The sequence below is a fragment of the Abramis brama genome (genome assembly GCF_963993115.1).
Source record: "Abramis brama genome assembly, chromosome: 2".
Lineage (NCBI taxonomy): Eukaryota > Metazoa > Chordata > Actinopteri > Cypriniformes > Leuciscidae > Abramis > Abramis brama.
The window spans coordinates 66,053,374-66,080,680 of NC_139964.1; the positions used below are offsets into that span (position 1 = coordinate 66,053,374).

A 27,307-nucleotide genomic window follows, 5' to 3' on the forward strand; every position below is an offset into this window, starting at 1 on the left:
CATGTTAAAATTACCAACTTTACAGCAGAAAAAAAACATGTTTACAGCCTGGATCTCTATGTGGCTTTGGTCTATACAGCTAATTTTGCCCTTCATAACAGCTGTGAGGGGGGTGAATTTTTTTATAACTCATCCGTTTAGTTGATTAATATTTAAAGTTCTGCATAATTAAGGGTGTGGCCACTTGAGTGACAGGTGGATTGCCGCTGATGTCAACGCTAGCCGTTTGTCTGCTGTTACTAGCCGTCACTTCACCTCAGCAAATGTTAGCTGCTGAACTTGCCATCTCTGCAGTGTTTTGTGCTTTTTTTCGGGATTATTTCATACAATTTAATACACCCATTACTTCGCCCATGGTTTAGGATTCCGTCGTTGTCGTCGAGTATCGTTTGAGAGAACAACCAGCGCTGTATTTCAGTTGTTTTCCTCTGTGAACATGCACTAATGGATGTCTGACAATTTCGTTGCTTTTTGGAGTTTTCAGATTTAAAAACGTCAATAAAGGCTCGTTCGTTCTGCTCTCACGGAACAGATAGATTATAATATGCTTATGTACCATCAGGTGAAATCCTGCTGGTGTCGGCACTTTCTCCGTCCATGCAATAAATGCACATCCTTGTATGAGCGCGGATTTTCTAGTGCATTTACGTTACTTGAACTTCATAGGCAATATATCTATGGTTTAACCCATTTGAGAGGCGGCCAAAATCAAAATTTAAAATGGACTGAATAAGCTCTCTACGAACTTGACGAGCGATGCCACGCTGACGGACCATAGACTATAAAAAGAGTGACTGACATGTAACGTTATGCACATAAATCACTGTCACACACACTCTCTCAGAGTAATATTAAGTTACTGCATAATACATTTTCAACTAGCAGAATAGTACAGAATCACGATACACAGTCTCACTTGTAGCCATGTCTTTTAACTATTATAATATTTCAAAGGGCAAAAATAGGAACTTTTAATTGGCTTTACATCATCAACTGTCACTTTAGCGCGAGGCCTGTGCAGTCGCAGACTTGGTACTGTCAGTAGACAGTAGCATAACCTTATAGCATTACCGCCGTTAACAGCCTGAGCTAACTCGATCACGTCGAGCTAGGTGGGCGTGATTTCAGATAGCCAGACTCCTCAGCCTCTTTGCCCATTTTCTGTTATCCGGGAGTGACGCGAGGCCAAGATGGCGACGGCCGGCTCCGCCCACTTTAGGCTTCAAAAATGCTCTTCAGAAACCTACGGGTGACGTCACGGACACTACGTCCATATTTTTTTACAGTCTATGGTTGTACCATACATACAGTCGGCATCTAGTCATAGTTGGGGGCGTGGCGAGGGTGGAGTCAGCGTGGGGGAAAACACTGTGAACATCGTGTGTATTTGAATGACAAAAATGTGGTATTGCGAGTCATTGACGCCTGCCGACCAGCAACGGTACATTGTAAAATTAACTGCAATAGGTTATGATAGCCCATATTTAATTAAAACCTGGGCCAATGACCCAACCAAATGGCCGGAGGTGTTGTTTCCAGACATATTTTGTTATCTGGTTGAATCTCCAAGACATCGCGGCAGCTGTAGCGGTAACATTAGCCTATAACTCAATCAACTTATGTTGCATACTATAACTCCATAAAACCCTGTCACTTACCAATTGTACGTATTCTTCACTCCAAACTATTAATCCTTTTGTAAAACGGTGATCAGTAGTACGAAGTTGCCGAGGGACTGTGCTGACAGTTATCCCTAAAGTCCTCTAGTAACTCACAGACTGCAGTCTACTCCATAGGTTCACGGCTCGCGTCATGAGCCTTCAGCTGATAACGCTAATGTGAATGAGACATCCCTTATGAAAAACAACTATAGGAATCTTGTAGTATTTTGGGACAAAATATTATAGTAATCCTATAGGAATACTATATTTTGGGACATACTATAGAAGTACTATAGAGGTATTACAGAACATTATACACTACTATAGAAATCTTATAGGATTACTATAGTTCTTTTTCGTAAGGGATGTAGACAAAACTAGCCCACCACTGCCTAATACGAGTTTAACACCTACTACTATATCACACAGGGATCTACTCACACAGTAATCTCAAAAAAGAAAGCTCAAAAGCCATTTTGTCCTCCTTTCCGGTTCTGTGTGTTTATTAGGAAGGATGTAGAACTTCAATTCATAATTTGTTTGTTTATTGGCGGTACAGAAAACGACACAGCAACTCTTCGGCATGATTGCCCCGTGTATTTCAATGAGCGCCAAGGCAATGTTTTCCCCCACGGGCTAAATTCACATCATGTGACGGGGCGTTCCCGGGGGCGTTCCCAGACCAACCGACTGTATCTATGAGAGGGAGTTCTCCCCTCCCCTCCCCTCCGGGAGTCTCCCGCATTTTGATAGCGGCTCCCTGATGCCCGCAAATTAGTTAAAATCTCCCGGAATCTAGAGCGAGCGAGCATGAGCGCGCATGCGAGACCCTGGTTCAAAACCGTGTAGCGCGCGCACGGCAGAGAGGAAGAGGGAGCGAGAGACCTTGCATGTGTGTGCTAGTGAGCCTCATGAAGTTAAGATAGAGAGCATCCTGATTGGCCTGTTTCGGTAAATCAACCAATCAATTGTCAGTGTGGGCGGGCTTTTATCTCTTCTCCTGAACCGAATTAATCAGTTCAGTGTATCTAGACTAGACCATAGGGAGCGTCATGGCAGAGGGAGAGTGCCACAAAAAACGAAAGTATAAGATACATTTTACGCCAGACTACACGAAAGTGTACCCATGTCTTATAAGAGTAAAACATAATGATAGTCTTGCACGCTTCACCTCCCTGAAATGACTTTTTGCAGGTTGGGATGTCTGTAAATCTCTCATTATATTATCACCCAATATTGGATTGAATCTTTTTGTCAACTTGTTTTTTTTCAATTAGGACTGGTTTTATATTTCTATTTGCATCTGATTAATCATAGGCCTCATTTATCTGAGAGTAGGTTTCACATTTTTTGATGAAAATAGCATTATTTTTTAATATTTTTGAATACAAATAAAACTGTAAACATTAGTTCAATATACCTCTTTGTGGAAGAGTGGGATACATTTCAAATGCTTTCTTTCTTTCTTTCTTTCTTTCTTTATTTCTGCTTTTGTTAATTTATCAACCTGTCCTTGTGGAATAGTGGAATATTTTTTGTTAACTTCTCAGCTTAAGTGAATTATTATTTAACCTTTACATTATTTGTTGAACCATGGTATTAATCAAAACTACACAATAGTAAGAGCTGAACTGTTGCTTCATTTATCCAATTTGGAAAAAGTGCTAATTTGGAATTCCACCATGGAAAAAGAGGGCCGGTCTTGGGCCTGAAACTCCCGGGCTGAAAAGTGGTCCCACTCCGGCCCTGTTTGCAGTGAACGTAAGATGGCAGCAGTGACCCTTTACTAGTGGAAGTCCAACACAATGCAAGGCGTTTTCAAACTTCCTCTTTTCTTACACCACACCTCGGTGTGTTTGTGTCTCTGAGTGTCTCTCAAAGTCTCGAAGACAAGTGAATAAAGTGTAGGCTACTTTTTCTAACAAAAATGTCACTTCAACTCTTGACGTTGATCTCCATCGTTGTGTTCTTCACCACAGAAGCTGTTTCAGGTGAGTTATTAATGTGTTATTAATGTGTTAATGGAAATATCACGCTGTTCTTGGCAAACCTAAACAGTTAGGGTCACGTTAGCTAACAGCTTCCTCCAGTGCAATTATGGTTCTTCTTTTGGCGTTAAAAAAACTACTGTAAGGATTTAATAAAGACACTCTGTGAAAAATTAGCTCTGAAAAGGATGGACAGGGTTATTTTGCGGTGGACATTCATTATTGCATGACTTTCCCTTTCAGGTGCAACATTTATGGCGGTAGGAAATAATTTAAATGAATCACGCAAGGTGATTTACTGGTAGATTGTGTTGGTCATTATGAAAATGATCTGTTCTTTCATTTGCACGTCGTCAGTAGATTACTCGCTAAACTTTACACACTCATCTGCGCTGTTTTGGGATTGCGCTCTCGCTCTAATTTGCCCTGTTTAGTAAATCTGCCCCTATAAGTTAGTTACATAACTAATAACTATTATCATAGTATTGTACTCAATTTGAATATCAAATGAATGAATGAATGAACCCAATGTTTAGATCTGTTGTGATATTTATGCAAATTAGCACATCTGTAATTAGATTATGCACCGTTTGTCCATGTTAACAAACAATTTAAAAAAAAACTTGTAATACATTTTTTGTTTGTCTTGATATAAGTAATCAACTCAGTAATTTTCATGGTGATATCTAAAGGTTAATTTTTTTACCCTATTCATGTGAGAAAAATAATGAATAGGTGTATGAATAGGGTATATTTGGGTCTTTTTCTGAACTTTCCCCTAATGGGATTCTTCTGGACTTGTTTTTCCTTACTCAGGACATATGGAGGATACAAAATCAGTTGAGTTTGATTCTGTTGCAATTTGTTCACCCTTTTTTCCTAAAATGCCTGGACTATTAGTTTGAATTATTGTTTTGTTGACTTCTAAGTGACATGGTTAGCATGTGTCAAAGTCAGTGTGTCTAGCAGGCTTATGATGTTCTGTCATGGCTGATAAGGTTGGGGACGGTTGCAACAAGTTATAAATTGCATGTTTAATAAAAGTTTGTTGCATTGCAAATTGTTCAATTCTTCCTGTCTGACACTGAAATATGGAGAGATTAAATAGCATCTGTAACACCTGCACACTGTAGGCCTATGTTCTACACATAAACAAACAAAACTCAATAACTGTTATTTGATAAATATGATTAAATAAATAAATAATAGGCTACAATAATAATATTGTATAAATAAATAATACTATATTATTATTGTCAGGGTTCCACCAGATTCACTCACTCCTCCCACTCGCTCATCATCTCCGGAGTACTAATCATCATCACCTGCATCTCATCATTCCACCACCCTTTATATTCAGCTCCTCTTCTCACACTCATTGTCTGGTCTTGTCTCTACAAGACACACAGACTCTCTTATGCTACTAATGCCGAGTTCAGACTGCACGATTTTAGCCCCGATTTTGGCTCGCCGACAGGTTTTGAGAAATCGCCGACAAATGCCCGAAATCACAGGCAAATCGGTGCTCGTTCACGCGAGTTACAATCATGCGGTGTGAAAGAGCAAAGACGCGATCTGAGAGAATCGCCGACGAGTTGCTGACGCCCGTGAGATATTTGGCATGCTAAATATCTGGACCTGTCGGCGATTCAAAATCCTGCTGTGTGAAAAGTGTTCTGGCTGAAAACTACATCGGCGATGACCGACAGCCAATGAGAGAGCAAGATACAGAGCAGCGGGGAGTTCGGGGAGGAGTTATAGACCAGAATATCAGTATTTTAATAGATATATTTACAATTATATCAAACAGAAACAAAGCACAAACATTTGCTTGACCAGCAGCAACAGCAGCACATTGCAAAATTATTTATTTACCCCCAACTCTCTTTGCAGAACACACAGTCCTTGCTCCCCTTGTCTTCCCAGCCATTTCTTCATGCATAATATGTTTTTCTTTTTCTCCTTTTCGCTGCAAATCAGTGCACAGACAATTTGGATCGCAAGCTTCTTGCAGGCTATCATTTTTAATAACAATTTCAGTCTCGTGTGAGAACTGCGGTCTACGCACGCGGGATTTTGCGCTATTTCCTTATCACTTCTCGCGTGTGTTTGGTTGTGTTTGCGGACCAGACAGAAGTTGTCGGCGATTCTTCCTCCTGAAAGTCATGCAGTGTGAAACCTCCTGTCGCCGATGCATCGTGCAGTGTGAACACACCAGCAACTGAATGTTACCCCAGATAGTCACGCAGTGTGAAAAGAACAGTGACCCGACTACTTTGAAAATCGTGCAGTCTGAACTCGGCTTTACCTGCTACTCACCTGAGATTCATCTGCCTTCCGTCTACATCTGAAGCTCCGTCTGCCTTCTTCAGTCTTCAGCCCTCTTCCTGAGATCTTCCAGCCACCATCTGAAACAGAGACTCTGATTATTCTTCAGTTAAGTTCCTGTCTGATTATCATCTGCTTGCTTACTCACCATATCGCCATCTGGTTCCGTGTTTCTGTTAATAAAGCTACATTTCACTTACCACCTGTCTGACTCCTGTTCCATCTGTGACAATTATAGTAGGCCTAAAACAGTTAATATTCTATGCTCAGAATATTTCAGAATTCTATGCTCATTGAGACAAAAAGCTAAAGTTAATTAGTGAAATTTAAGGTATTTTTAACATGTTGCAACCCTCCCATGGTTGTGTTGCAACTGTCCCCTGGGTTGGGGTCAGTTGCAACATCTGGCTTCTTCCATTCAAATAAATACTGTGAACGATATGTCATATGTAATCATCTTTAAATGGTATAGGTAATTAGCAGACAGATGCAAGTTTAATATATACAAATTTGGTTGGTCTAGTCCAAATAGTCTCTGAGTAACTGAGAGAAATGCAAAAAGTGTTGTAACTGTCCCCAGTCATCCCCGATATTCACTTCCTGGAAATTACCCAACTAGACTTTCTCGTTGAATGTTGACTAACATAATCTCTCATATTTTAATTATTAGGTACAGAGGTGGTGAAAGCAGTGGGTGATGAAGTTTCCTTTCACCCAGAAGGGCTTTATGCCCGTTTCTCACATACTCCATGTGCAGTGTGTATGCAGTGCAGGAGCAGCACGCTATAGTGCTTTCACATACAGTATGCTGCGTTTGCAGTAACTGATCGACGGCTGTACCACAAACACATACTCACTATTTTTATTTGAAATCCAGAAGTTATCAGTAACTTTTATTAAAAAAAAAAAAGTTTTGTCAGCATTGCGATTCTCTTTGTACACATTTACACACTTTAATAGACGTATTCACGTTTAAACAACTCATTATTCAATGCATTAGGCTACTTCATGTACAAATACATTTATGTATAATACATTTAACTTCAAATACATTTATGGTGATATTACTACGTTTTATTTAATTAAATGCTTTTATGGTTAGATTATTATATTTTCATGTCAATCTGTGTTAATTTTGACCACAAACCATGCGCTGTCACTTTAATTCAGCGTCTGCAGCACAGCAGAAATAGACTCGGTGCGGAAACATTAGATGTGTCCCAATGTGAAGGCTGCATCCTCCGAAGGCCGTATTTGAAGGCCGATTGGCCACATTTGAAGGCCGATTGCGTCACAGCGGCGTGACGAAGGACGTCCCAATTCAAAGGCTGCATCCTTGGAAGGTCGCATTTGAAGGTTGATTGCGTCACGCGGCTCGATGAAGGCTGTTCCAATTCAGTTCTGCATCTGGATTTTTATTGAATACAAAATTATATACACAACCAAGGCAAATGTAATCATACTACAATATGTAAAACATTCGAATGAAAGGCTCAACACAGATTAACTAAAAATTACTTAAAAAGACAAAGAAAATAGACATGTATGAAATCATATCTTACATCTCACTTAGGGTAAAATAAAAAAATTAAAAAATTAAATAAATTAAATTAAAATAAATTAAATTAGATTATGTCATAACTCATGAAGCGGAAGCAAAATTGCAAGTACTCTTTTATTGTGGGTCGGTAGACACAAGGCAAAATACACGGGTGGGCTGGTGGCGCAGGGACTTGATGGTCAGCGTGATGGTGAAGACAGGTGACAGTGAATCCAGTGAAGTGAACATCCAACGCGACGAACACCACGAGAACACCGAACAGGAACACGATCAGGAACAGGAACAGGACTGGAATGGCACACGACGACACACACTGAAGACACCAAAACAACGATCTGACAAAGAAAGGAGAGTGCGATGAGTCTATATAGATGAATGAACTGGCAGCAGCTGGTGAGGGGAATGAGATCAGGTGGAGCGCTGATCAGTTGAAATGAGCAGCCACGCCCACTCACACACACCCACACACACAGAACAACAAATACACGAGACACGAAGAAAACAGTGAATTCATGAACCGTGACAGTACCCCCTCTCCTAGGAACGCCTCCTGGCGTCCCCAGACTCCCTTACCTGTCGATTGTAATCATCGATAAGAGAGTGATCCAGGATGACTCTAGCAGGAACCCAACTCCTCTCCTCCGGACCGTAACCTTCCCAGTCCACCAAGTACTGGAATCCGCGTCCCCTCCGCCTTGAGTCCAGAATAAGATTAACCGAATACGTAGGTTCCCCTTCTACGAGACGCGGCGGGGGAGGAACCGGGACAGGCGGATTAAACTGAGAACGAAACACGGGCTTAATTTTGGAAACATGGAAGACGGAATGAATCCTCCTGTACACTGGAGGGAGTTTGAGGCGGACTGCCACCGGGCTAATGATCTTGGTGACAGTGAATGGGCCAATAAATTTGTGAGCTAGTTTATTAGAGACGGAACGGAGAGGAATGTTCTTAGTAGAAAGCCACTCTTTTTGACCAACGACGTATACGGGAGGCCTAGACCGGTGGCGATCGGCTTTAGCCTTGGTGCGCGCTCCCGCTTGGAGTAGAGTCTCGCGGGCTCTAGTCCAAGTGCGACGACACCTCTGGACAAAGGCGTGAGCGGAGGGGACCGCGACTTCAGATTCCAGACTAGGAAAAATTGGTGGCTGGTAACCTAGACTACACTCAAACGGTGATAGGCCCGTAGATGATACTGGTAACGAATTGTGGGCGTACTCCACCATTGACAGTTGTTGGCTCCATGAGGAAGGATTCTTGGAGACCAGACATCGCAACGTTCTCTCCAAATCCTGGTTGGCTCTCTCAGTTTGGCCATTGCTCTGGGGATGGAACCCTGAGGACAGACTAACCGTCGCACCCAGTAATCTACAAAATTCTTGCCAAAATTTGGACACAAATTGGGGTCCTCTGTCGGAAACCACGTCTGTCGGGAGGCCATGTAACCGAAAGACGTGGTTAACGACTGTTAACGCTGTCTCCTTGGCTGAGGGTAATTTGGGCAAGGGAATGAAATGGACCGCCTTCGAGAACCGGTCCACCACGGTCAAAACTACCGTGTTACCCTGAGAGGGTGGGAGGGCGGTAACAAAATCTAGTGCGATATGGGACCAGGGTCTCGAAGGGATCGGCAGCGGTTGAAGGAGCCCGTCTGGGGGTCGATTGGAAGTCTTACCAGTGGCACAAACTGAGCAAGCCAAAACAAAACTGTGAACGTCACGAGCCATACGTGGCCACCAAAATCGTTGCTTAACTAAGGACGTAGTGCGAGTGACTCCTGGATGACAAGCCACATTGGAACAATGACCCCACTGAATGATGTTGGACCGTAATTCCTCTGGCACAAATAAACGGTTCGGTGGACAACCGGGCGGAGGCGTTACCCCTTCTAAGGCCGTCCTGACCTTCGATTCGACCTCCCATGAGAGTGTGGAGATAATTAGGGTCTCCGGAAAAATGCACTCGGGAGTAGACGGGCGATCGGAATGGTCAAAAATGCGTGACAAAGAATCGGGCTTGATGTTTTTGGAGCCCGGGCGGTACGAGAGAGTAAAGTCAAAACGTCCGAAAAAAAGTGCCCACCGAGCCTGCCTAGAGTTCAATCTTTTAGCGGTTCTAATGTATTCCAGATTCTTATGATCGGTCCAAACAATAAAAGGTACCCCCGACCCTTCTAACCAGTGACGCCACTCTTCCAATGCTAACTTGACTGCCAACAACTCTCTGTTACCAATATCATAATTACGTTCGGCAGGGGACAAACGATGAGACAAAAACGCGCACGGATGCATTCTGTCGTCTGTAGAAGAACGTTGGGATAACACTGCACCTACCCCCACCTCTGACGCGTCGACCTCCACCATGAACTGACGTGATGGATCAGGGGTAACTAGGATGGGGGCTGAAACAAAGCGGCCTTTCAGTTTGGCAAACGCAGCCTCAGCTGCGTCTGACCACCTGAACGTAGTTCTGGGGGAGGTCAAGGCGGTCAGAGGCGAGGCTAGTTGGCTGAAATTGCGAATGAACCGCCGGTAGAAATTGGCGAACCCCAGAAACCTCTGTAGGGCCTTACGGGAATCTGGACTTGGCCAATCCACCACAGCCTTAACCTTCTCAGGATCCATACGCATCCCCTCAGACGACACAATGTACCCTAAGAAAGGAACAGACTGTGCATGAAAAGCGCATTTCTCCGCCTTGACAAAAAGCCCATTCTCTAGCAACCTCTGAAGCACTCGTCTGACGTGCTGAACGTGTTCCTGGAGAGACGAAGAAAAAATCAATATGTCATCCAGGTAGACATAAATGAACTGATCGACCATGTCTCTCAACACGTCATTGACGAGTGCCTGGAAGACCGCTGGGCTATTGGACAGCCCAAAAGGCATAACCAAATATTCAAAGTGCCCCCTGGGGGTGTTAAAAGCGGTCTTCCATTCATCCCCCTTCCTGATGCGGACCAAATGATAAGCATTACGTAAGTCCAGCTTTGTGAAGACCGACGCTCCCTGCAACCTCTCGAAGGCTGAAGACATCAACGGCAAAGGGTAAGTATTCTTTACCGTGATGTTATTCAACCCTCGGTAGTCAATGCAAGGTCGCAGAGAACCGTCCTTCTTCCCCACAAAAAAGAACCCCGCCCCCGCTGGAGAAGAGGAAGGTCGGATGAATTTGGATGCCAGAGAATCAGAAATATATTTCTCCATGGCCTCCCTCTCGGGAATAGACAGAGAGTAAAGCTTGCCCTTAGGCGGAGACGTACCTGGCAGTAGATCTATCGCACAGTCATAGGGACGATGCGGAGGGAGAGAAGCAGCCCGAGACTTACTGAACACTTCCTTCAGGTCCAGATACTCCGTGGGCACGTTTGACAAATCCACTGCCTCCTCCTGTAACGCAGAAACAACAACAGACGGACAAGCAGACACAAGACAGGACTCGTGACATAAACTACTCCACTCCAACACTGATCTCTGCTGCCAGTCTATCTTGGGGTTATGTTTGATGAGCCAGGGGTGACCGAGAACAATAGGTGCAAGGGGGGAGTCCAGGATGTAAAATGAGGTAGTCTCTGTGTGATTTCCGGATACTGTAAGTGTAATGGGTCCAGTGGTGAATGAAATGGTAGGAAGAGCTTGACCGTTGAGGGCGTGAACAGCAATGGAGTGGGTGAGGGGTAACAGAGGAACGTGGATCTTGTGAGCGAATGTGTAGTCCATGAAGTTACCTTCTGCCCCGGAATCCAAAAGTGCTAGACAGTCGTGAGTGTTGGCTGACCATCTAAGTCTTACCGGGAGGAGCGTAGATGTTGATGAGGTCTTCTCAGCGGAGATCCCACCCGACAGTAGCCTCAGATTTACTGCCGGGCTTGCCCTTTTACCAGGCAGTTGTACGCGAAATGACCAGCAGTCCCACAGTACAGGCAAAGGCCCTGGGATCTCCGCCTTTCCTTCTCCTCCCGGGAAAGCCGAGCTCGCCCGACCTGCATGGGCTCGTGATCGTAGACGGGGCTGACCGCGTCCCCGCCGCTGGCTTGCGTGGTCTCAGCGGCTGCAGAAGCCCGAGCTGGTAACTTCATCCGTTCCACTCGGGAGAGACGAGAATCCACGCGAAGCGCCAGATCAATAAGTCCATTGAGTGTAGCGGGTAAATCCAAGGCGTAGATTTCCTTCAGGACGCGGTCAGCCAGCCCATGCAGGAACATGTCCCACTGCGCCTCCTCGTTCCATTGACACTCAGCCGCCAAGGTCCGGAACTCAATGGCATAATCAGATACAGATTTACCTCCCTGCTTGAGGTCCGCCAGGGTTCGTGCTGCTTCTCTTCCCGCGACCGCGCGGTCAAACACCATCTTCATCTCGGCGGCGAGTGTCTGGAACGAGGCACAGCACGGATCTTGATTCTCCCACACCGCCGTCCCCCATAGAGCTGCCCTCCCAGTCAGCTGTGTGAGCACGAACGCCACTTTGCTCTGTTCGGTGGCAAATGTTCTGGGCTGCAGAGAAAAATGCATTGAACAGCGTGTTAGAAATGCTCTGCAAAAGTTCGGCTCACCACTATACGACTCAGGAACCGGTAGGCGGGGTTCTGACTGGGAGACGCTCGGTGGTGGTACTGGGGGAGCGGGCGGTGCGGGTGGTGGCGCAGTGGGAGCTCGTAGTTGTTGCAGCTGCTGGGTGAGCTCGGACACCTGCGCCACGAGAGCTTGAATGGCCCGACCCGACTCATTAGAAGTCCTCTCCTGGGCCTCAATCCGAGAAATGGTGGCTCTGATGAAGTCATCCAGAGGAGAAGAGGATCCACTTGCTGCTCCCATCGGTCAGATCGTTCTGTCATAACTCATGAAGCGGAAGCAAAATTGCAAGTACTCTTTTATTGTGGGTCGGTAGACACAAGGCAAAATACACGGGTGGGCTGGTGGCGCAGGGACTTGATGGTCAGCGTGATGGTGAAGACAGGTGACGGTGAATCCAGTGAAGTGAACATCCAACACGACGAACACCACGAGAACACCGAACAGGAACACGATCAGGAACAGGAACAGGACTGGAATGGCACACGACGACACACACTGAAGACACCAAAACAACGATCTGACAAAGAGAGTGCGATGAGTCTATATAGATGAATGAACTGGCAGCAGCTGGTGAGGGGAATGAGATCAGGTGGAGCGCTGATCAGTTGAAATGAGCAGCCACGCCCACTCACACACACCCACACACACAGAACAACAAATACACGAGACACGAAGAAAACAGTGAATTCATGAACCGTGACAGATTAAGGGGCAATATTACACCAAATCATGTGAAATCAAAAGATCAGTCAGCTTCATTGCACTCCTACCTCTCATTCTCTCAAGGGCTTTAGAAAAACACTTTAGATCATTTTTGAACACAATAAGTAGTGGGAGGGATTTAAAAAAATCTACATTTGTGAATGAAATATTTTGCCAATATAACAATGTTATTGATCAAATAAAAATGAGCACAGCAGTCTTTGGGAATTCCAAATAAGATATGTTGTAAAGTAAAATCAAAACCATCAACAACCACCTCCTTTTCTATCAACCAGTCTTGAACTGATATCCAGAAGACTTTGGAAAAATTGCATGTAAAGAAGATATGATCAGTGTCTTCAGAATGGCTATTACAAAAAGAACAGGGGACAATATTAAATTTTTGATTTAAGAATTTGTTAGAAGGATAAATTTCATTTAAGATTTTGAAATGCGTTTCTTTTGCTTTAAGAGGAATAGGAAAACTCAAATAATCTGTTCTAAGATATTTTACAGTATTCTTATTAAACATGTGATCTAGTTTATTTCTTTTAATTTGACAGGGATAATATGTTATTAAGACGACCTGTCTATATTTGTTAGTACAATTAACACTTTTAAAATTAATATCTCCAATGAATAAAGTGGGAAGAACTGGTTTAACTTTAGCATAAGAAAGGGAGCATCTCATTAGCATTTTTATGCCAGAAGGTATTGCATTAATGACAGTGAAGAACTCTTTCGGGTAACAGGTAAATCCATGCTTCAATGTAAAAGCATTATAGTCTAAAAGGTTACCCTTTTCATCCATTAGATCTTTCACCGACCATATACTTCTGCTTAACCAATTCTTAAAACATAAAGATTTGTTCCTGTGCAATATATATTTGTTGTTCCAAATAGAAACATTATGAGGAGTAAAATTGTGTGTATGTGCCAATTTCCAAAATAAGAGAACTTGTTGATGGAATGTTGATAGTTTCACTGGGAGTTTCAATAAATCAAAATCACAACTGAGCAAATATTGAATTCCACCAAATTCTTGAAACAAAGCTGAAGGAACTGTAAACCAAAAACTATCTTCATTACATACAAACATTTTTAGCCATTTGAGTTTTAACAGAATATTCATGTTTTCAAATTCAATCACATTTAAACCACCTTGTTCGTAAGATAACAATGTCAGCTTTTTTAATATAATGAGCTTTTTGCCTCCAAATAAAATTATACATTTTCCGGGAACATGTTTTAGTAAAATTTGCGGGGGGAGCTAAAGAAAGAGCTGGATAAATCAATCTGGATAAGTATTCGACTTTGGTTAATAAAATTCGACCAAAAATTGAAAGGTCTCTTTGTAACCAGCAATTTAAGATTCGGTTTGCTTTTTGTAGATTATTTTCAAAATTATCTTTCGTACAAATTTTCTGATCTTTGGTAATTGTAATGCCTAAATATTTCGGAATATGCCGGAATATTATGCAAACAAGTGATATCATTCTGATGTAGGGCAAGAAGTTCACATTTGCTTAAATTTAGTTGGAGTCCTGATGCATTAGAAAAGGTATTAACTAAGGAAATAGCCAGAGGAATTTGATCCTTGTTTTTTAAGAAGAACGTAGTATCGTCTGCCAGTTGACTGATTGCTATACTTTTATCAAATAGATTTAATTTTTGTACAGTTCGATCATGATTAACTAAAGTAGACAACATGTCTGCAGCCAAAATGAACAAAAGAGGGGATAGAGGGCAGCCCTGTCTTATTCCACGACTAATAGGAAATCTTTGCAAAGTACCGTAAGGAAGAGAAATGGAACTGTTCATATCTTTATAGATAATTTTTATAATATTGATAAAGTGTTGACCAAAACCAAAGTGCTCTAAAGCTTTAAATAAAAACCTATGTTCTAACGTGTCGAAGGCTTTCTTAAAGTCTAAGAAAAGAATATATCCATCATCCTTTATCAAATGATTGTATTCAACCATATCCATTATTACTAGTCTTACATTGTTGTGAATAGATCTTCCTTTAAGGAATCCCGATTGAACCTCATTAATTACCCCATTAATGCCCTCTTTCAATCTATTGACAAGAACGTGTGTAAAAATTTTATAATCATTATTAAGCAAAGTGATTGGGCGGAGATTATCTAAATATCTATGATCTTTATCTGTTTTGGGAATTAAAATAATCAAATCAAATCAAGTATATTTGTATAGCGCTTTTCACAATACAGATTGTGTCATGAAACTGCTCAGAGACACGAAGTAGGAGATCCAAATGCAGCTTTATTTGGCTGGGGCAATCCAGAGGCGTAATCCAATGTACAGGCTAGGGTCATACACAGGCAGGCAGTCAAAACAAAGAAACAAACAAAACAAACAAACAGGCAGGGACCAGAGGCAAGAGAGTAATCCAGGGAACAGGGCAAGATATCAAAAACCAAGAAACAAGAAAACCAGGGAAACGCTCAGAAATGCAGTGTGACACAAACAAAACTTCGCCGTGAGTGAATGAATGAACAAGGTATATATAGACAGACTAACAGGATGAGACAGGTGAATGCAATCAGTGAATGAGGTACAGGTGAATTTGATCAGTGATAAGTGATGATGAGTCCGGGCAGTGAGTTATGGGAAATGTAGTTAGTGAGTGAATATGATAGTCTGATGTGGACTGCCCTCTGGTGGCTCACAAGGGCAGCTTCAGCTGGTGATCGTTACATAGCCCCCCCTTTAAGGAGCGGATTCCAGACGCTCCTAAAAGTGTCCAGGAGGGAGGTGGAGCGGAGGCGGACCCGGGGGCAGGACGGAGGGCCAGGCCCGTGCAGCGGAAGGGGACCTGAAGACTCCGGCAGGGCGGAAGGCCAGGGCGGAGCAGGCTGTGCAGGCGACCAGGGCGGAGCAGGCTGTGCAGGCGTCCAGGGCGGAGCAGGCTGTGCAGGCGGCCAGGGCGGAGCAGGCTGTGCAGGCGGCCAGGGCGGAGCAGGCTGTGCAGGCGGCCAGGGAGGAGACGACCCTTCAGGCGACCAGGGAGGAGACGACCCTTCAGGCGACCAGGGAGGAGACGACCCTTCAGGCGACCAGGGAGGAGAAGACCCTTCAGGCGGCCAGGGAGGAGAAGACCCTTCAGGCGGCCAGGGAGGAGACGACCCTTCAGGCGGCCAGGGCACAGGAACAGACACCGGCTCAGGAACAGACACCGGCTCAGGAACAGACACCGGCTCAGCGGCGGCCATCTTTTCCGAAGACACTGGCTCGGCGGAAACCATCTTGTCCTGAGACACTGGCTCAGCGGAGACCATCTTGTCCTGAGACACTGGCTCGGCGGTGGCCATCTTGTCCGAAGACACAGGCGTGGTTTCAGCCATCTTGTCCGAAGAGACAGGCGTGGAGTCGGCCATCTTGTCCGAAGACACAGGCGTGGAGTCGGCCATCTTGTCCGAAGACACAGGCGAGGATTCGGCCATCTTGTCCGAAGACACAGGCGTGGAGTCGGCCATCTTGTCCGAAGACACAGGCGCAGAAAGAGGAAGAGGAACAGATTCAGGCTCAGTATCAGGATCAGATTCAGGCTCAGGAACAGATTCAGTCTCAGCGGGTCGAGACTCTTGACGGGCGGACGTGACGTGAAGCTCAGTCTCTGGATCGGCTGACGTGACGTGAAGCTCAGTCTCTGGATCGGCTGACGTGACGTGAAGCTCAGTCTCTGGATCGGCAGAAGTGACGTGAAGCACAGTCTCTGGCTCGGCAGAAGTGACGTGAACAGTCTCTGGCTCGGCAGAAGTGACGTGAACAGTCTCTGGCTCGGCAGAAGTGACGTGAACAGTCTCTGGCTCAGGATCAGTGCGCTCTGAGCTTGACGGGACCAGCGGCGAGGGCTTTGAGCTGGGTAGGACCAGCGGCGAAGATGACTCTGAGCTGGTTAGGACCAGCGATGAAGAGGGCTTTGAGCTGGAAAGGACCAGCGATGAAGAGGGCTCTGAACTGGACGGAACCAGCGGCGAAGAGGGCTCTGAGCTGGACGGAACCAGCGATGAAGAGGGCTCTGTGCTGGGCAGAACCAGCGATGAAGAGGGCTCTGTGCTGGGCAGAACCAGCGGCGAAGAGGGCTCTGTGCTGGATGGAACCAGCGATGAAGAGGGCTCTGTGCTGGATGGGACCAGCAGTGAAGGCTCTGTGCTGGACGGGACCAGCGGTGAAGAAGGCTCTGTGCTGGACGGGACCAGCGGTGAAGAGGGCTCTGTGCTGGACGGAACCAGCGGTGAAGACTCTAGCTTGGCGGGCATGTCGCTTGCTGTCTCAGGCGCGGCGGGCATGATGCTCTCAGTCTCAGGGGCGGCGGGCATGACGCATACTGCCTTGGCTTCGGCAGATCTGGCGTGAAGTGCGGGCTCGGCTGGACTGGCGTGAAGTGCGGGCTCGGCTGGACTGGCGTGAAGTGCAGGCTCGGCTGGACTGGCGTGAAGTGCAGGCTCGGCAGGGCTGACGAGGAGAAGCTCAGGCTGAGGGGATACTGCAGGCTCACGGAGCTCCTCCTCTACCCCGCCCACAGTAAACAATGATCCGCTTAACAAAAGGGCCAGATCAATATAGTGCTCCAAAGTCTCGTGAGGATCATGCAAGGGCATGAATGAACTGAGCGGTTCAGATAGCCCTCCCCGAAAAAAGATCTTAAGGCATTCTGTGTTCATTGAGGTGAGATTTGCCAGTTCAATAAACTCCTCGACATACCTCTCAATCGGCCGATTCCCCTGACGGAGACGCAGGATTTGTACTGCTGTATCTGATGGCATCGCTGCTGGATCTAGGTATGGCGAAGTCTTCTGTCATGAAACTGCTCAGAGACACGAAGTAGGAGATCCAAATGCAGCTTTATTTGGCTGGGGCAATCCAGAGGCGTAATCCAATGTACAGGCTAGGGTCATACACAGGCAGGCAGTCAAAACAAAGAAACAAACAAAACAAACAAACAGGCAGGGACCAGAGGCAAGAGAGTAATCCAGGGAACAGGGCAAGATATCAAAAACCAAGAAACAAGAAACAAGAAAACCAGGGAAACGCTCAGAAATGCAGTGTGACACAAACAAAACTTCGCCGTGAGTGAATGAATGAACAAGGTATATATAGACAGACTAACAGGATGAGACAGGTGAATGCAATCAGTGAATGAGGTACAGGTGAATGTGATCAGTGATAAGTGATGATGAGTCCGGGCAGTGAGTTATGGGAAATGTAGTTAGTGAGTGAATATGATAGTCTGATGTGGACTGCCCTCTGGTGGCTCACAAGGGCAGCTTCAGCTGGTGATCGTTACAGATTGTATCAAAGCAGCTTCACAGTATTAAAATAAAATAATACAACAAAGTTTGTTTCTAGTGGAATTTATTGATTGATAGAATAAAATTAAATATCCCCAAAATATCCCCAACTGAGCAAGCCAAAGGCAACAGTGGCAAGGAACCGAAAAACTCCATCAAGTGACCTAATGGTGTCCTAAAACTCCATCAGGTGACCTAATGGAGAAAAAAAAAAAACCTTGGGAGAACCCAGGCTCAGTCGGGGGCCAGTTCTCCTCTGGCATTTATGAACCAGAGGCCGGATTGTAGTTTGAAACTGTGAGATTAACAATATTATATGAATGCCTGGCTGAAAAGATGCGTCTTTAATCTTTTATCGTTTTAAACTGGGAGAGCGAGTCCGAGCAACGAACAGTATCAGGAAGGCTATTCCAGAGTTTTGGAGCCAAATGTGAAAATGCTCTCCCCCTCCTTTGGTTGATCTGGATATCCTAGGTATGACCAAAAGCCTTGAATTTATTGATCTTAAAGAGCGCGATGGATTATAGGGCGATAGAAGATCCGCTAAATAGACTGGAGCTAAGCCGTTTAGGGCTTTATAAGTCAGTAGCAATACCTTATAATTAATATGGAACTTTATAGGTAGCCAATGTAGTGATGATAAAATCGGTGTTATATGATCATATTTTCTTGATCTAGTAAGAACTCTAGCAGCGGCATTTTGGACTAACTGTAGCTTGTTTATTGAGGATGCAGGACAACCGGCTAATAAAGCATTACAGTAATCTAGTCTCGAGGTCATGAATGCATGAACTAACTTTTCTGCATCAGAAACTGATAGCATATTACATAGCTTAGCAATGTTTCTAAGGTGGAAAAAGGCTGTTTTTGTAACATACGAAATATGATTTTCAAAACACAGGTTACAATCGAGTATAACACCCAGGTCTTTTACTGTAGAGGATAAAGTAACAGGACATCCTACGATGTCAAAGTTGTATTGTGAGAGGTTCTGTGGGCGGTTTTTTGAACCGATAAGTAGTACCTCTGTCTTGTCTGGATTTAATAAAAGAAAATTACGCGTCATCCAATCTTTTATATCTTTAACACACTCTGTCAATTTGGATAATTTAGCGTTTTCATCCGGCCGTGATGAAATATATATTTGAGTGTCATCAGCATAACAATGGAAACTAATTCCATGTTTCCTTATAATATTTCCAAGTGGCATCATATATATTGAGAATAACAGAGGGCCCAACACAGATCTCTGCGGCACTCCATAGTTTACTGGAATTATGATTGATTTTTCTCCATTTAAATAGACAAAATGGTAGCGGTCAGATAAGTATGATCTAAACCAGCTTAATGCTTGTCCTTGAACACCAGTATAATTTTGTAGTCGATCTAAGAGTATTGTGTGATCTATAGTATCGAACGCAGCACTTAGATCAAGTAAAACTAGTATTGAGATACAGCCTTGGTCAGAAGCTAAGAGTAAATCATTTGTGATTTTAACGAGCGCAGTTTCAGTGCTATGATGCGGTCTGAATCCTGACTGAAACTTTTCATAGATATCATTTTCTTGCAAGAAAGAGCCCAGTTGAGTGGACACAACTTTTTCTAGTATTTTAGACATAAAAGGTAGATTTGAAATGGGTCTATAATTTGCTAGATTATTATGATCTAATTGTGGTTTCTTAATGAGAGGTTTTATAACTGCCAGTTTAAATGTTCTTGGAACATGACCTAAAGATAAAGACGAGTTAATAATATTGAGGAGAGGCTCTTCCACTACAGGTAACACTTCCTTCAGTAGTTTAGTTGGTATAGGATCTAATAAACATGTTGTTGTTTTAGATGAAGTGATAAGTTTATTTAACTCTTTTTGTTCTATAGTTGTAAAGCACTGTAATTGTTCTTGCGGGGGGATAATTGAGGCTGAATTATAAGGTGCGATTGAGGATTGAACGTTTACAATTGTGGTTCTGATGTTTTCTATTTTCTCAGTGAAGAAGTTCATGAAATCATTACTACTAAACTGTAACGGGATATTTTGTTCGGGTGACGTCTGTTTATTTGTTAGTCTAGCCACGGTGTTAAATAAAAACCTAGGATTGTTTTGGTTGTTTTCTATTAGTTTGCGGAGGTGCTCAGCCCTGGCCGCTTTTAGGGCCTTTTTATAACGTGACATACTGTCTTTCCACGCGATTCTAAAGACCTCTAAATTAGTTTGTTTCCATTTACGCTCTAAATTACGGGTTTCTCTCTTTAGAACATGCGTAGTATTATTGTACCATGGTGCTTTAATTTTCTCTCTGACCTTTTTTAATCTAATTGGTGCAACAACATCCAATGTTCTAGAGAGAATGGTGCTCATAGTGCTAGTTAGTTCTTCTAGTTCATCTGTTTGTTTGGGTTCAGGCAGCAGCTGAGACAGATTAGATAAGCAATTTGAGAAATTATCTATGGTGGATGGAAGGATTGTTCTGCCTGGTCGATAACGCGGCGCCGCATGACATATTACAGCAGTACGTAATATGCAAGTTACCAAGTAATGGTCAGTGACATCATCACTTTGTGGAATGATATCTATATCGGTTGGATCGGTTCCATATGATATAATTAAATCGAGTGTGTGATTAAGACGATGAGTTGGTCCGGTGACGTTTTGCTTGACCCCAAATGAATTTAATAAATCTATAAACGCAGCCCCTAACGCATCATTTGAATTATCTACGTGTATGTTAAAATCTCCAACAATTAATGCTTTATCTACATTGACCAATAGATCTGAGAGAAAATCTGCAAACTCTTTTAGGAAATCAGCGTAAGGCCCAGGCGGTCTATATACGGTAGCCAAGGCTAGAGATAATATGGATTTTTTTCTAACATCTAAGAGCGTAACATTTAGTACAAGTATTTCAAACGAAATAAACTTATAACCCGTTTTCTGAGTAACATTGAGAATATCTCTATAGACCGCTGCAACACCGCCGCCACGACCAATCAGACGGGGTTCGTGCTTATAGGAGTATCCTGATGGAGTAGACTCATTTAGACCGAAATAATCATTAGGTTTAAGCCAAGTTTCAGTAAGGCAAAGTACATCGAAGCTATTATCTGTGACTATTTCATTTACAATAACTGCCTTAGGTGTGAGTGATCTAATGTTTAGAAGACCTAGCTTTAGAAATTGTTTTTGATTACTAATAGCAACATTTTCTGGTTTAATAACAATTAGATTTTTTCTAGATCCTGCAGTAGATTTATTATTTGATCTCACTAAACGAGGAATCGACACAGTTTCTATGCAATGTTCTACACTATTTATATCAGTTAATTTGGTGCAGCAGAGACTATGATTTGGACTTTTGGTTACTAGTCAAAAGGTATTTAACATTTTGGAGATGTTATCTGACAGAAGATCCGATCCGAATCTACTTGGGTGTAAGCCATCAGCACGGTAAAGCCTAGGACGCTCCCAAAACAGATTCCAATTATTTACAAAGAGCAGTTTCTGCTCATTGCACCATGATATTAACCATTCATTTAGCGCGAATAATCTACTAAACTTTTCATGACCTAGTCGGTACGTGGGAAGCGGTCCTGACACAATGATCGTTATATCAGGCGATGTGCTGCGTACCGTATCGATCAGATTCCTGAAGTCTTTCTTCAGAACCTCTGTCTGTCGCAGCCTGATGTCGGCCCCTCCCGCGTGCAGGACCACAGTTCCGACGCGCTCGTTCAGAATCTCGGGAACGTGAGCAGCGATTTCAGAAACACGAGCACCAGGAAAGCAGTGACTATGCACCTTACTTTTATTTAACGTAGCGTGTACGTGTCGAACGATGGAATCACCGATGATCACAGCATCGCGTTCTGTTTCGCGAAGAGGGGAGAAGCGGTTTTGTGTGGATATCTCGAAAACCGGGAGGGTCTGAGAGAGTTTTCTTGGTCTAGACCTGACTCGCGTCTTCCGCTGCGGAAATATCCAGGCTTCGTGGTGGCATGTTGGAGCCGGCGTAAACGAGACCATAGCTGATCGCGGCCTCGACGCTCGCGACCGATGCTGAGTAACGCACGGAGTAGACGAGGTCGGAGTCAGCGGGTTAGTAACGTTAATCACTGATTTGTGTGCATCGGCGCGTGATGTTTCAAGAGCTAACCGCCGATCTATCAGCTCGGCCTGTCTTACTAAAAGGTCGTGGATCTGTTTCTCAACAGCTTCCAGCTCAGACTGTACCGCGTGTAGCTCAAATGTGTCCTCACCTGCACCAAAAGGTAGATTACTTACATCTGATATATTCGCCATTTTAACAGATGGACAGTAAGTTAAGTTAGCAACGACGCTACCAGTGATGCTATCAATATTAATACTAATTTATGGCTTAAGTCTTGGATATAATCCGTCTTTTTAGTGGTACGGGTGTGGAGTAGACGCACGATAGGCGAAAAAAAATTTTTGTTTATAAATGAGTGCGGAGAAGACGCGTTCAGCCGTGATCCACGGACGTAACCTGTAAGAGTATCCAGCCTTGACTCATTGTAGGGTACAAAGATCCATCTTCAATAGATTCAGTAAGAGCATTAAACAGTAACACTTTCAAATCATTCCAGAAAAAATTATAAAAATGTCCTGTAAGGCCGTCAGGACCAGGGGATTTGTTTGACTTAAGTTTCTGCACAGCTAAATCGAGTTCTTCCATACCTAATTGTGCATCACAAAGATCTCTTAATTCATTGTCAATTCTAGGAATAAAATTTATTATTTTTTCAAAGAAGTCATCACACTCTTTTGGAGAAAAATTAGATAAATACAAGTCACTGTAGAAATTATGAATTTCTTTTCTTATTATTGTAGGATCAGTATTTTCAATATTATTCACCATTAGGGAAATAATATTGTTTTTAGACTGCCGTCTTTTTTCTAACCTACAAAAATAGGACGTGCTTTTCTCTCCCTCCTCTATCCATTTGGCCTTTGATCGAATGTATGCACCTTTAGCTTTCTTGATATACAAGTTATCCAATTGTGTTTGAAGAGAAATACAATTACTTTTTTCAACGCTACTTAATACATTTTTACTGCAATACTTATTAATCTCAAATATAATCTTGTTTTCATGTTGTCTTCTTAATTTGGCAAGCATTTTACTATAGTTTATAGAAAATTCACAAATTTTAAATTTAAGAAACTCCCATCTGGCTTTATGAGAACTGAAATCATTACTATTCTCAATTACTCCAATTAAATCTTTTATCTTTGCACAAAATCCTTCATTTTCAAGCAAATCATAATTAAATTTCCAATATCCCTTTTTATATGAAATCTTACTATTTGGCTTAACAACCAAGACAATAGCACAGTGATCTGTTAGAGACGCTGGTGAAATAGAGCAATCCTTAACAAAATGTAACAAATTATCTGAAATTAACCAATAATCGATCCTCGATTTACTAGATGCATTAGGTCTAAACCAAGAAAACTGTTTGATGTTAGGGTTAAGATGTCTCCATACATCCAGTACTTTAAGGTTGTTGCAAAAATGAGTAAACATAGAGTTTGGTTGAGGGGAACTACTTTTAGGTGGATGCCTGTCAAGAGTTTCATCTGGTGTAACATTAAAGTCTCCACCTATGACAATATTATCTGTTGGGAATAATCTTTTGAAATTACAGATTAAAGAAGAGACCTCAGCAAAAAGCTGCTGATTTTGTTTTGCATTATTATGACCATATACATTAACCAAAATAAAAAAGATAGATTCAATATCCAGCACAATTGCAACCCAATGTCCATTAGAATCAGTTTTAACAGAAATCACTTTACCTGGACAGTTGTTAAATAAAATTGCAGTCCCTGCAGAAAGGGAGGATCCGTGGCTTAATGTCAGTTTATCTCCCCATTGACTCGACCAAAAAGCAGCATCCGTTACGGTAGAGTGTGTCTCTTGTAAAAAAATACAATGCAAACCAGTTCCTTTACAAAATAAAAACATAGCCTTTCTTTTGACCTTATCTTGAATGCCCCGAACATTTAAAGAGAGTAATGAAAACGGTAACTTAACTGGAAACATACGAAGAACAAATAAAATTAGAAAAGAACAAACACAGATTGCGAACTCGAATCAGATATGTACTAAATGGATGACAATTAACCGAGTAGGCTACATACCTCGCAACCTAGCATTTCTCCAAATTATCACATCTCACACCATCCTACCCGTAAAAAAAAAAGTTCAAGTGCAGGATTTCGTTGGGTCAATGCGTCTTCCTTCAATGTAACCAAACGGACCTCTGTAATACGCTTTTTTCCCTTCTTTACGTGCTTGAGCAATCAGCGGCCACAGAGCGGCACGAGCGTTTCGGTCTTCCTTCGTGAAGTCTTCCACAAATCTGACTCCCTGGTTTAGGCAAACAGATAAGTGTTTCGTTGATTTCCATATTTCGTCCCTATATTTACGCATTGTGAATTGTACGATCATCTGTCTTGGTCTTCCTGATTCCTTTTTACCGATCCGGTGCACTGTGTCAATAATATCATCTAATTTCTGTATCAAGTGCGGAGCAATTTCGGCAATCAGGTCAATCACTTCCCTACGGGGATCCTCTTCAGTTTTCTCCTTCATGCCGTTAATCCGGAGATTCCATCTTCTCTTATATCGTTCAAGATCAGACGTTCTGTTTTCCAGGTCATTGTGTGCGGTGGTTAAACCCATGACCGATTTGCTCAACTCTTTGCACTTTTCTTTACAGTCTTTAATTTCAGCCAAATTAAATTCGACAGCTTTGGACATCTCTGCAATCATGATGCTGTTGTTTCGCATTTGATTCGCCAATGCTTCTAACTTTTCATCTTGTGAATCGAAGCGAGCAGTTAGGAAAGTAAGACTTGCAGCAGAGTAGCGTTGGTGATGTCCTCTTCTTGAGATTTTAGCTTTTTCGACATATGTACTTTAGTTGGTGTAAAGTGAGAGGAATCGCGGTGTTTCTCTAATGAATCAGTTTTTGTTTCCATCTCTGAAACTGCCGTTTGAGCCACGCGCTGATTTGGAGGAATAACAATCTTGGGATGAGTCGTTTGGTGAGATTTTCGCATTTTGTAGGTCAGCAACAATAGCACAAAACTTTAAAGATACTCTGGGTAGGTGTAATTGAGAAACAAGCTATTTTCATAATAGAAAACGGCAGAAAACTAAGCCGCTTAGTGAGAGCGCATGTGTTCAGCCCGCCATCTTGCCGGAACCTCCCCGAAGGCTATGTCCGAAGGCCGTATTCGAAGGCCGGTTGCGTCATCGCGACGTGACGAAGGCTACCCTGATTCAAAAGCGACACCAAATGCGCCCTTCGTTTCCCCGTGAAAGGAAGGATACATAAATGGACACTTAGCGGCCTATCCTACCCTATTCTACCCCATAAGTCATTGCACGTCGGTGACGACAGCATTTTTTATTTATTTTTAAAGGCGGCCGAGACTAGAGATCGGTGGTGGACAGCAAATTCAAATATAAATGTAAGTATCATGTGTTAATTTACTCAAATAGCTAGCGAAACCAGAGTTAAAGTTTATTATAAACTTCATCTTAACTCCTTCGTCACCATTGCGTGGCTTCATTTGTCAGGTAGATTTAGGCAAAACTTGTGCTAATATTAGTTTAACGACCTATTTGTAATATTTGCACTCGTCTAAAGTTATCTCACTTGTGTATTATAAGAAATATCACTCACCCTATAAAGCCCACAACAATAAGAAAAGCAGTTGATAAGGGAATGGGGTTTCACTTTTATGTGTTTTTGTAGTGCTGTCATTAAAGCTATGTGGTTTTAACCAAATTTGAGTATATACTGTAGAAATATGATTTCTTAAGTATTTTGTATGCATGTCTTGATGTGTCATATTTTGCAGCGTTAACAATGCACTTAAGATTGCACCCCTGTGTTAAGCTTTTTTAGAGCAATTCAGGAGAAAAAAAATACAAAGTAAGAAAGTTAATACACACGTCTTTGCTGAAATGTATTGTGCTGTTGTTGTTAACAAGCCATGGTTAATTTGCTCTGCCCTTAGGATTGCAAGTGTCCTGGGACAGGTGAGGGTGTGAGTGGGAAACCCACTGCTGAAACTTGGCCCTGGTTTGTCCTCAGGGCCGAGTTCAGCAGTGGGTGCCCACGGTGAGGAGGAACCAGCACCAGCACGAAGGCAGAAGCGAGGAGAGCACAGGAGAGGAGGGAGAGGATGGACAGGCTGTTTTCTCTTCTTGAGAGAATGATTGAAAAATATATATTTTTTCTACATATTCTTGTTTAACTTTTTTCACTTTTATTTTTTAAAAGGAAAGAAAAATCTGTACATTATTTTTATGCAACTTTAAATGTGTAAATAAAAGAGAATGAATTGTTCTGGACATTGTTTATTTTTTTGACAGTCATAATTTCTACATGAAACAAACTCTTGTATACCTTTTTGTTTTTCAAATAAAATTGGTAAATGAAAATCATTTGTTCCACGGGCTACATTAAAGTACTTTTTCCAACTATTAACAACGTATGTTAAACATATCAAAATCAACAAACATTTACAGTACATAAAATAAGAAAAAAAATTATATAGACTTTTACTGAGCTGAGCAGGGAGACCCTGGAGCTGCTGGACCGGGATGGGCTGCCCCTGGTAAGGCCTCCTGCTGGTGGGACATCATCTGGGATGGTCTCCAGAGTGTTTGAGTGCATATTTACACTGTCCACTAAGCTGTCTACCAACAGGTTTGCAGGGCTGACTCAATCGATGGCTGCCATGTCACTGAGTTTTTTTTTTTTTTTTTTCAAAAAGAGTAATTTCTGAAAAAAGTACTTTTAATAACAAGTTTTTAGTATCAAGAGTAAAACTAGAGGTATGTATTATGCAAGGGAAAAAACTCCTTGTCAGGGTTTTTATTATAGTTTGGTATTTATATTATGCTACTACTGCATTTTACTTCTGAATATTTTCAAGGTTGTTACATTATATAGCATACTTTTGTGTAGTTTAATGTAAAATCATATGTGAGGGGAAAAAAAGTACTTCAGTAGGTTACTTTACATTTGTACGTGAACACTTAACGAAATATGCAGTTCCGAAAATTAAAGTAACAAAATGTAGGTCTATTGTCACAATATTAACAAATTGTTGCTAACTACAGGTGCGTCCCAT

General features: G+C 42.7%; 1 protein-coding gene and 1 long non-coding RNA gene across 3 annotated transcripts in view; both read left to right on the forward strand.

The window, feature by feature from the left end:
- The window catches only part of LOC311075142 (cell adhesion molecule CEACAM5-like), an 89,039-nt gene that overhangs the window by 57,398 nt on the left and 4,334 nt on the right, over nucleotides 1–27,307 (forward strand). The gene's annotated exons all lie outside the window — the stretch shown is intronic.
- On the forward strand, nucleotides 3,514–26,522 carry LOC311075263. The gene is made up of 3 exons (XR_014604451.1): nucleotides 3,514–3,652; nucleotides 25,586–25,633; nucleotides 26,186–26,522. It is a non-coding gene; the product is annotated as an uncharacterized lncRNA (long non-coding RNA).